We start from the raw sequence: 10,709 nt of genomic DNA, 5'->3' as shown, positions 1-10,709 counted from the left end.
TTGTTAAATTGATCTTTAAAACCTCTCTTTCCAACAAAAAAGGAGCCTGTCTAGTCTAGGTGTTCTATGTTGTGAAATAATTATAATAGCCATCTATGAAATAAATTCTTGATGGCTCATTGTCAATATCTACAAAATGTGTGGTTACATATGACCACTAAGTATTTTATTTTTATTGTGTAGTGAATTTTAAGGAGCCTTCTCCTGATTGTTTTAAATCAATTTATGAGAATGTAGAATGAACCTCTTTCAATGTAAGTCAGGGAGAAATGAATCTTTTGGGAGGTACATTAACTCTCTTGGGTCATTAAGCTGTCATTCCTTGAACTGAGAAGGGATATGTGCACTGCTTTGTTCCTTCTTGTTAAAGGTGTCACAAGGGGAACAACCAGGAATTAGAAAAGTTGAAAGGTCCTAGTTTGGCCATTTCCTAGCTGAGTGATCTCAGTGTGTTTGCTAAGCCTTGAGCCTCTCTTTCCTCATCTGCAAATTGGAAAGAATGACCCCTTCCCTCCTTATATTCTGGGGCAATATTGAGTATCCAATTGGATGGAACGTGTCTTTAGGTTTAGACCTGAAGCTGAGTGTTTCTAATATTCTTCAGATGCACTTGTAATCAATTAATAGTGGCTTCTGTGAGGCAGGTCTCCACAGTCCACACCATAAAGCTACTGAGAACAGATGACTGTCTCCTAAACTTTCCACTGAGAAAGGACAATGGCTGTGCTTGGGTTTCCAAAGCTTTTCCTAATGGTAATACTTTTACCACCTGTTGTTGGAGGGAGTTTGGAAGGAGTGTAAGATCATTCACACAGACACAAAGATGAGGAAAATCAGATTTTGTGCACAATTGATTAAATTATAAGTTAAAACCTGGACCCATGCCTTCTGGTTCCAAGGTGAGTGTTGTCCTCTTTCTGGTGGATTGTCTCTGCAGACAGCCTGCAGATAAATGGAAATGGAGAGGTGGACTATAGAGGAAATGTGTGTTTGACTTTGGAATTGAAGAGTGCAGAGAACAACAAAACAGTAATTCATTAGAGAAGGTCAATAAGCTTAGCAGCAAGCTTGTCAGAAGCACACTGAGGATAACTGCCTTGTGTATGCATGACAGCTGGCTGTATGGAGGATTTTTTAAAAAGTAGAACGTACTCCACGAATATTCTTGTTCTGATTTTGTAATAATCAGGGGAGGCTAAACATTCCCTGTATTAAGACCATGCATGTGTCCCGAGATCTAGTTCTTTCCCTAGGTCTGGTTTTATCAATGCTCATGATAAACCAAGTCTGATTTATATGATGCATCTTATGTGGGAAATGTCTGTGACTCCCTCTATATGATCGTCCTTGGGAAATGACAGCACAGCTGGTGAAATAACTTTTGAAGATAAACATTGCTAATTTGATGATTACCAGTTACTATTAAATGAATTGTAAAACTATTGTATTTTATTTTTTGAAAAAAGAAAAGTAGAACGTACTCCTTTTAGTGCATGAAATAATGATTGTTGAACAGTTGCAAGTGATGCTTCTATACTTGTTCCCTTGATAAAATAATTGATAAAGCTATGGTTCATTTGTGTCTTTTCTTTTTTTTAAAAAAAAATTTCTTTTGAAAGAGAGAGAGAGCAAGAGGGGCGGAGGGAGAGAGAGAGAGAGAGATTGAGAATCTTAAGCAGGGTCCACTCTCAGCACAGAGCCTGATGCAGGGCTGGATTCCACAACCCTGAGATCATGACCTGAGCTGAAATCAAGACTCAGACACTCAACTGGCTGAGCCACCCAAACACCCCCTTTGTGTCTTTTCTAATTGATGCTGATGGAAAAGTTGACAATAGTAAGTAGTAGGAATATTGCAGTACTCCATTATAGAGATGGATTATAGTGCTTTAAACATTACCATGCATCTTAAAGGCAATCAGTAAAAATTACTGATGCTGGATTGAATTGATGAACCAAACAAAGCCTGGTGGTCTACTGAGTGAAAAGTAGGCATGAATATTCTGGGTGGAATGTAAGAAGTGCTATTAAAAAGTTAATGTGTAGGTAGTAAACACAGATCTTGAAATATACAAACAAGCACTTACTTGTAGAATAATAGTAATGGTGATGAATGATAATAGCAATTACTTTTACTTGGTGCTTATTCATCTTCCAATCCTGTGAATATTTTTTCCCAGAGTTCTAGTTTAGATTCTCTTTTCTCTCTATATAAATACTCTCCTTGGGCTTCATTATCTGCACTAAGGCTGAATTTACCATCTGGGTAGCAATGACTCAAGGCAAGCAACCTCCCATGTGCCTCAGGCATGCACACCTCTGAACACTCTGGTAGCATTTTTCACATGTCTTCTATATCAGGCAATTGCAACCATGGATCTGAATAAAATGGCCTATAGACACAAGATAAAGTAAGAAGGGTAGAAGGCCTACAATCAAGGATTAAGGAAGCCCAACATTTTAAAGGCTAAGTAAATGAGGATTTTAGAGACAGAACAAATGGGTGGCCAGAGGAGTGTAGGAACACAAACAGGAGAGGGTGGTGTGACTGTGGAAATCCAAAGGAAGAAAGTGTTTCACGACAAAGGTTGGTCAGTAGGACTGAAATGTCAAATAATATAAAGGCTGAAAATGCCAATAGGATCCAGCAACATGGAAATCACTAGTGGACTGGGCCAGACCTATTTGAGTGAAGTGCAGTGGGTGGTTATTAGTTGAGGAGTGGGAGTTGAATAAAGGGAAACAAAGTACAGGCAACTATCTCACCTAGAGTTATTTTAAAATCAATGATGCCATTTTCCATTTATTCCCTCGGAGTCACAGTTAAGACAAGCCGTAAAGGATTCCATCCAGAAAGGCCTCCCATCAATCTGGAGCTAATGCTATTTCCAGCACTCAGTGAGGCTCCTGGGAACCAAACAGTCTTGTTGCCAGCCCACCTGGTCTAGGATTTCCAGGAGCAGCTGGCTTGTTCCAGAGAGGTCCAAGTCCTTCAACCCATCAGAGACCTCAATCCATCAGAGACTTACTTCCAGGCTCAGTTCTGTGGAAATTTCTAGGCCAGTTATTTTCCCCATGACTCATCCGTGTTTTTCACCCAAACTGAAAAATGCTCCTCCATTCATCATCCTCTCCAAAGTCCCAGTCCCTGTGGCTCTGTTCCCTTCTCCCTGAACCAGATGTGATTGTTTCCCTCCTAACCTTTCCCACTATACTCTTCGTAACCTTTACTTAATTGCAAATAACTTCACATTCACTCTTAATCTAGTCACAGATGCTTCATCCATTTCCTCCTGGCTCTCAGTGAAAACTTTCCTCTCAAGTGACACTCTCATTTGGGTTGAAGTTTTCCTTGCTTCCTGAGTAACTTGCAGATTTTTACTCCTCCACAGTGCTTGCTGGTCACTGCCCTCTTTTGGAGAACGTCTGGTCTCACTGTCAATCTTTTCATCTTAGGTGTGTAGAATCCACCCTTCATCCTAGGCTCTTAGCTCCTTTTCTTCCTCAGCAGACCAGGAAGTTGGTAGAACCTACCATCTGAATATATCCCGAAGCTGACCGCTCCTTCTTCTGCCTTGACTGCTTCCACCTAGTCCAGGCCAGCACGGTCTTTTACCTGGGCTGCTACAGCCTCATAAATCAGCTTTTCGTTTCTCCTCTTGCCTCCATAGTCATGCAAAATTGGTACTTTACTCTGTGGAGACTTGGGCAAGTCACTGAATCTCCTAGCGCCTCAATATTCCCACCTCTGGAAAGGTGATGATATCCAAACTAGAGGGGCTGTGTTGAGGATTAAGTGAAATGAAGAACATTAAGCTCTTTGCATATGCTCTGTAAGTGTACCCCTACCTGTTAGGCCCTAGAGTTAGCTGTTTATCTCTCATTAGATGGAAAGCTTTGTGTGGACAGGGGTAGGATGATGTCCTATCAGTGTCATCCCCCTGGAGGGCCTAGTACAACGTTTAGTAAGCGCTTAATAAATGTTTAACATATTAAGCCTGATTTTCCATGTTACCTACCATATTTATTCACCTCATGGTATTTGTAGAAAGCGATATTGGTATGGAACACTGGGGTCACCTGAAGTGCCTTTGGAGGCATCAATATGGGCTTGGTGCAAATATTACATACACTTCCTTTATCTTACATAACTATGATAAGGAAAAGTAAACATTTAGAAATATATGAAATATTTTGTTTGCAAAACTTTAAAATTCTATCTCTTTAAGTTACTGGACTTGGGGGATTTATAGAGGATGCTATCAAAATAGAATTAAAAAAGAAGTCTGAGTGATTTGAAAATATTGTCAGCAATTGTAAAATATTTATACACATTAATAACTGCCAAGACACTGGTAGTCTGTTCTGGGGATCCCCCAAACAGAAGATCAGCTTTAGACAATGTTTTCCCAAAGTTCCAGACTCTTTAGTAAGTAAGGAAAGTAGCCACAAGTGGTGCCCTGGTAGAAGGCCTCCAGGAGCCAGTGCAGGGGCAGGAGTGAGACGGCATGACCTGTCTGTGCCCGGGCACTCAGCGGACAATCAACAAACAACATTGCCCATTTTGACTTTCATCTGAGCCCAAGTTCCTCTGCTTTACTCTAAAAAGGAACATTTGATCAACTAATATACTTTGTTAAAATGAAGGGATAACCTGTCAAGGTCACTGATGTGTTTTTGGGCATGGCTCATGTCTGTAACTCTGGGTTTCTGATTCTGGGTAGCGTGTAGGTTGGCCTCGATTACTGTAGCATTCTGGAATGACTTTGAAGGATTCTGTTGATTCCAAGGGACCCACTGCCTGCCAAAACCATGTTCCAGGAAAAGAGATGGAAGGGAAGCAAAGAGGTACAACCTCAGGGATTGGAAAATTAGACAGACATCGCCATCTGTTCATGCTCCCATCTAGTGCATGGGCGGCTGTTATTACAGGGCTATTTTTATAGGTGCATATTTGTGTTCTGTTTGCCCTCTGCTTGTCTTTCTGGGTTCATTTTCAAGCACTTGAGGCAATGCAGGGTGCAAGCAGCAGGATGGCTCAGAGCCCTGCCTGGTAGGGGAAGATCTGTCCTAACATTCTGGTGTACTTCCACATCCAAGGATGAGAAGGGCATTTGGTGGCAGAGGTGGGAGCAAAGGCTCAATGGGGGCACCAGTTTGGTCAGATGAAAGATACTGAGAAGACATCTTGGGTTTTCTGCAAGATAATTTCAACTCCCTTATATATGCCAGAATTAAATGCTTGAGGACCATGCTAAGTCCAGCAAGGCAGAGTACCTTAAGAATAAAATGAACTCACATATACACAGGCACGTAAATGTCTCTACCTTTATAATCTGACCCTACAAGTCATTATACATAATGGGCCAACTCACCTGGACCTCAACAAAACTTCTTTCCCAGTTACCCAGTTATGGCTTCATTTTGCTTTTGGAAGTTTCCATTCAGAGGAATGCTCAGGTTATAAAATCTCAAGAGTCCCAAGTTTCTCTGTGTCTGGCACAGATTTTTAGCATTTGTTTATGTTCTTCTTGTATTAAATGCAACACAATTATTAAACATCTACTTTGAACCTAGCATTCTGGTAGGTGTTGGGGACATAGGGCTGGATAAAATGGCTGAATGGGGGAAACAGACACCTAAGGCCAATCCATCCAGTATGATGTGTACTATAATAAAGGCAGTGGAGTACCAAGGAAAGAGAAAAGGTGGTTATGAAATCAGCCTGAGCTGTCAGAGGAGCTTCATGTAAGAGGTCGTGCTTGTGCCTGAACTGCTGTCTCCAGGAAGGAGTAAGTAAATATTAGGTGGCTGAAGGACATGTAGAGAATAGAATTGAGGTCAAAGCAGATGGAATAGCACATGCAAAGGTCCTGAGATATGAAATAGTCTGGCCCAAATAGGCAGTTTGATATGGCTAGAGAATAAGTGATGTAGAAGGAGGAATGACAAGTGAGCCAGGGGGTGTAGGTAAGTACTAGACCACCAAGGGTCTCATGTAACAAACCAAGGACTTTTTCATGAAAACAATGAGGAGCTGGAAAATAGTGTGAGTATATAGTATCATGGTTATGATTTGAGGCAAGATGACCAAGAGATAATGAGGGCCTGAATTAGGAAGGTGGTAGCAGGGATGGAGAGGAGAGGATTTTGAGAAATATTTACAGAAGGCAGTATAGATAGGAGATAATGTCTGCTTAGATGAGGGACAAGGATATGTTAAGATGACTCCAAGTTTCTATGTAGGGAAACTGGTGGGTGGTGTTATTAAGGGCGATATGAATCAATGGAAGAGGATATGGAATGGGGAGGGAGAAGAGAATTCCAATGGGGCAACTTGGATTGAAATTGCCCAATGAATATTTCTTCAATTCTACTTTCTGCATGAAGAACCCCACTGTTCACAGAGTGGGCCTGGCATTTTGCATCTTTGGGAACTGACTCCTGACCTGCTCTTCTGTTCTCTGTCCCCCTGCTCCTCCACACGAACCCACTAATCTCCTAGGGCGATCCTCATTCTTCCACCTTGTCTGTGAGTACTTTTGAGGCCTATTTGAAGGCCTCATCTCTATGACTTCCCTTGATAACCAACCTAAGGTTAATATCCCCTGAGCAGCTCCATGTGAAATTACATGTTATTCTATGTCTACGTCCTACCTTCTCTGATGGAGGTGGGGGTATCTGACATGAGAGGTGGCCGTGTGTAGCTGGGGTAAACATGGCTGGCTGAATGGAAAATGGTTCATGTCAGAGGACGTCGGAGGTTGCTGAATATCTGTTTGCAACATGAGATCAAAGTAGTGATGTGGGCTGGCCTGTGCAGGTGGGGAGACTCACTCTTTTCACACTTATCCTCTTGTTCTGGCAAAGGCACTCTCAGTGCTTTGGATCTTTGCTTTTATAAGGAGTCTGGATCTTTGCTTTTGGTTTGGTATAATATGGCTTATGCCTGCAAAGGGAAGACCAGCAGCTGTCCTTCCTCCCCTTCCTTCCAGCTGGCTGCCCATGACCTCATCCAAGAACATACTTCTTCACCTTGCTTTTCCTTTGCTTTCCCTCTGTAGTAAGTAGTAAGGCTGAGCAATCTGGGAAGCCTATCTTGGCCTTGGAAAATTAAGACCTCTTGGTCATCAAGTCCTCCTTCCAGTAGGGGGCAGCTCTGCACTTCCACAGTCTGACTCACACCTTGGCCTGGGTGCTCTGGCCTGCTTTCAGGGTTCTCCCATCCTCCATCAACTGGGATTTTCACTTGTGCACTTGACCTTGTTAACAATATATGAGGCTTTGGAGAGTTAATATACAAATATGTCAGGTTACATCTAATTGTAGGGTAGAGATCTTGCCTTATCCTTTTAGTACCTAGCATTTGGCATATAATAGATGCTCAATAAATGTATGCTGTTGTAAGGGTATGTGCCTAAGTAGGCTTCCTTGAAACAATCACTAATAAGAATATTTTGTATAGACACATATAAATAATACAATCCTATTTTCATTTTATTGTTTTTTTTTAAGTACTTATTGTGTGTCAGGCATTATTCCAGGCACTTTCTCTGCATTATTTCTAATCCTCAGAACACTTTCATTAAGTATGTTCATACTGTTTTAGACGTGTATTTATTGAGACTCCATGAGGTTAAGTTATCTGTCCCAGAGTCAAACAAAGTTTCCTGACATGAGGTTTAAATATAAGTTCATTTTTAGCCTCGTTCATGATCTTTCATGAGCTCATTCTTGCCAGCAAATAGCTTTGACAATAAAGTCTGTATGTAACTCAGCGCCATTACATTCTCTGTTTGGCTTTATCTATGTTTCCCACCATATGCACCCACCAGCTCTGAGCACCCGCACGTGTGTATGTGCATTACGCATGTACGTGGGCACGCTGTGCGCGCGCACACACACACACACACACACATACTTCCCTCTGCCTCTCACTCACTCATACTCTACATTCCACTGGGGATGGGATCTTCACTCATCCATGAGATGTTCAGTGCTTTCTTTCCTCTGTGCTTTTTCACTTGTGCACGCTCTTCTCTCTCATTAGGGTTCTTGGTTAGTCAACAGTCTTCAGAAGAAATGCTCATTAACGTGTGAAATGTTAATAAATTGCTTTTTGCTAGAGTTAAATATTCCAGCTATTCTTTTAAATATTTATTTTTGAGAGGGAGAGACAAAGTGAGAGCAGGGGAAGGACAGAGAAAGAGGGAGACACTGAATTGGAAGCAGGCTCCAGGCTCTGAGCTGTCAGCACAGAGCCTGATCTGGGGCTTGAACTCATAGACCACGAGTTCATGACCCAAGCTGAAGTCGGACGCTTAACCGACTGAGCCACCCAGGTGCCCTTAGTCCAACTATTTTTTGAAGAAAAGAATGTTGATTGTTCTCTGATACAAATCAGTTGGGTTTGCAATTTCTTTCCCTGATATGTTAGTCTTTATATTTCTCCTTCATTTTTTTTTTCTCTTTAAGGCTCCCTTTCCTCAATATTTTCCTTTTGCATCTGTTGGGATGTGAATACTGAAGTCTCCTTGGAGACTTCTTACTGTAAAATACTGAGCCATTTTATCACAGGACTGGGTAAATACTGTGACTTATTGTGGTAAGACCAATTTAATGGCAAGGAAATGCTTATGTTCCAAGACCAATAATTACAACCCATTCCTCACTGGCTTCCCTGCTTCTAGCATGGCTCCCCTGCAGTCAACCCTTTGTGTAGCTGCCAAATTCATTTTTCTGACCTGCTGCTCCGACAGTTCCACCTCTCTTGTCAAATCCCCATGGTGGCTCACTATTACCCTTTGTGTCCATCCATACCCAAAACTGTGCCCTTAGCATCAAGACCCTAACTCTCTCAGGTCTCCCATATTCTAGACCTACCCAGTGTTCTGCTGTGCATGCATTCACATTAGTCCTAGTGCCAGCCCTCCATGTGTCCCTAAGCCACTGGGGGCATGCCAATGAACTCTGAATGGATTTCTGAATGCTGCTGCCTTTGCTTTGAAATCCCTTCCAAAGACTCCCAGCCCCCAACCCCACTCTTTGTCAAGGATTATCTCCTGAAATTTCACTTCCTTCTCAAGGCCTTTTTCATCTAATAAATATATTGTGCTCTGCGTATTTCATTGTTTTAATCGTGGTAAAATACATACAAAATCACCATCTTTGACCAGTTTTAAGCGTACAGTTCACTAGTGTCAAGTAGGTTCGTATTGTCATGAGTTGAATCTCCAGAACTCTTCATCTTGCAAAACTGAAACTCTGTGCCCATTATATGACAATTCCCCATTCTTTCTCTACCCTCAACCTCCAGCAACCTCTGTTCAACTTTCTGTCTCTATGATTTTGACAATTGAAGATAGTTCATGGAAGTAGAATCATAAAGTATTTTTCCTTTTGTGCCTGGCTTATTTTACTGAGCATAATGTCCTCAAGTTTCATCCATGGTGTAGAATGTGTCAGAATTTCCTCCCTTTTTAAGGCTGGATAATAGCCTAGAGGTATATGGCTAGACCACATCTTGTTTATTCATCCATCTGCCAGTGGGTATTTGGGTTGCTTCCATCTCTTGGCTATTGTGAATAGGGCTGCTGTGAACACGGGTGGACAAATGTTTCTTTGAGAACCTGCTTGCAACTCTGTTGGGTATATACCCACCTGTACATCTTTAAACTTAAAAAATAGTTTTCGATATTTGCTTAAAGTGGGTTTAAGTAGAACAAGACAAAAGCAACTACTTTTAACTGAAGGGATTTGCTAATATTAAGACAGATGTCTCTGCTCCAGAGCCCAAGGGGAGTAAATGAATATTTTATAATGAACTATGAGTGGCACTTTTAGAAGCAGTGGGAGGGATGCTAATCTGAAAACCTGTGGAGTGTAGTAAACCACATAAGTGACGTAAAGTAACTATACTTTAGGCTTTAAGTATTTTAGCTCTTAGTCTTTATTTTTATGTCACTTATTGTAGTTTGGTGATGTCAAAATAATATGTGTGTGGTAAAAAATTGGGAAAGCATAGAAATCTGTGTGTATAGCCAGTTTGCTAGGTGAAAAGTACACATTGCTCTCCTCGCCAAGACAACCCCCTCCCCCAGCCCAGAAGAGGTGTGACTGCCTCTCCTGCCCCTCAGGGGTTGCTCCAGGTATAGGGAAATCCCTGGGGAGCAGGGCTGGAGTACTGTGAGTTACATGGAATACTTAGAGGATCTCTGCTAATGTGGCTCCTGTCCTCTCTGTTTACACCAGATTTTACCTCTGACTGTTAGTCCTCTGAGGACAAAAAGAGACTGGAAAGAGGACTCCAAGGAAAACTGAACCAAGGGCAAAGATTCTTCTCTAAGACCCCTGGCAGGGCTGGCCGATGTGCCCTTTCTCTCTTCCAGGCAGGAGGCCACTTGAGGCCATGCGTCAGAGGCAGAGGCCTTTCCATGTAGAGACCAAGTTTCCAGCATCTCCTCTGGTTGCTGTTAAGCTTCAACACTTGCACCATAGCTCTTTGTCCTTGACCTTGACTCTATTGCATGACACTACTCCCCAGGTGTGCCTGCAGGTGCATGGCCTTGGGCTTTTATCTACTCTCAGCCTGTGCCATTGCATGGGTCACGTGAATGTCCTCCTAAGCCTACAGCATTGGCCCCATATTCCCCAGTGAGGTTTGCCTGGTGTAGCTCAGATTTAAGAAAACAAAAGCACTTCACATTCAA

At 42.1% G+C, this 10,709-nt stretch overlaps 1 non-coding gene across 1 annotated transcript; it reads left to right on the top strand.

Moving 5' to 3' along the window:
• The first annotated feature begins 1,153 nt into the window (after positions 1 to 1,153).
• LOC128776608 (small nucleolar RNA SNORA72) lies at positions 1,154 to 1,282 on the top strand. The gene has a single exon (XR_008421775.1). It is a non-coding gene; the product is annotated as a small nucleolar RNA SNORA72 (small nucleolar RNA).
• Positions 1,283 to 10,709: the final 9,427 nt, after the last annotated feature.

The sequence above is a fragment of the Panthera pardus genome, unplaced genomic scaffold, assembly GCF_024362965.1.
Source record: "Panthera pardus isolate Hobbes unplaced genomic scaffold, ASM2436296v1 HiC_scaffold_1, whole genome shotgun sequence".
Taxonomy (NCBI): domain Eukaryota; kingdom Metazoa; phylum Chordata; class Mammalia; order Carnivora; family Felidae; genus Panthera; species Panthera pardus.
Note: the sequence above shows the minus strand (reverse complement) of the source record. Positions and strands in the feature narration are given on the sequence as shown.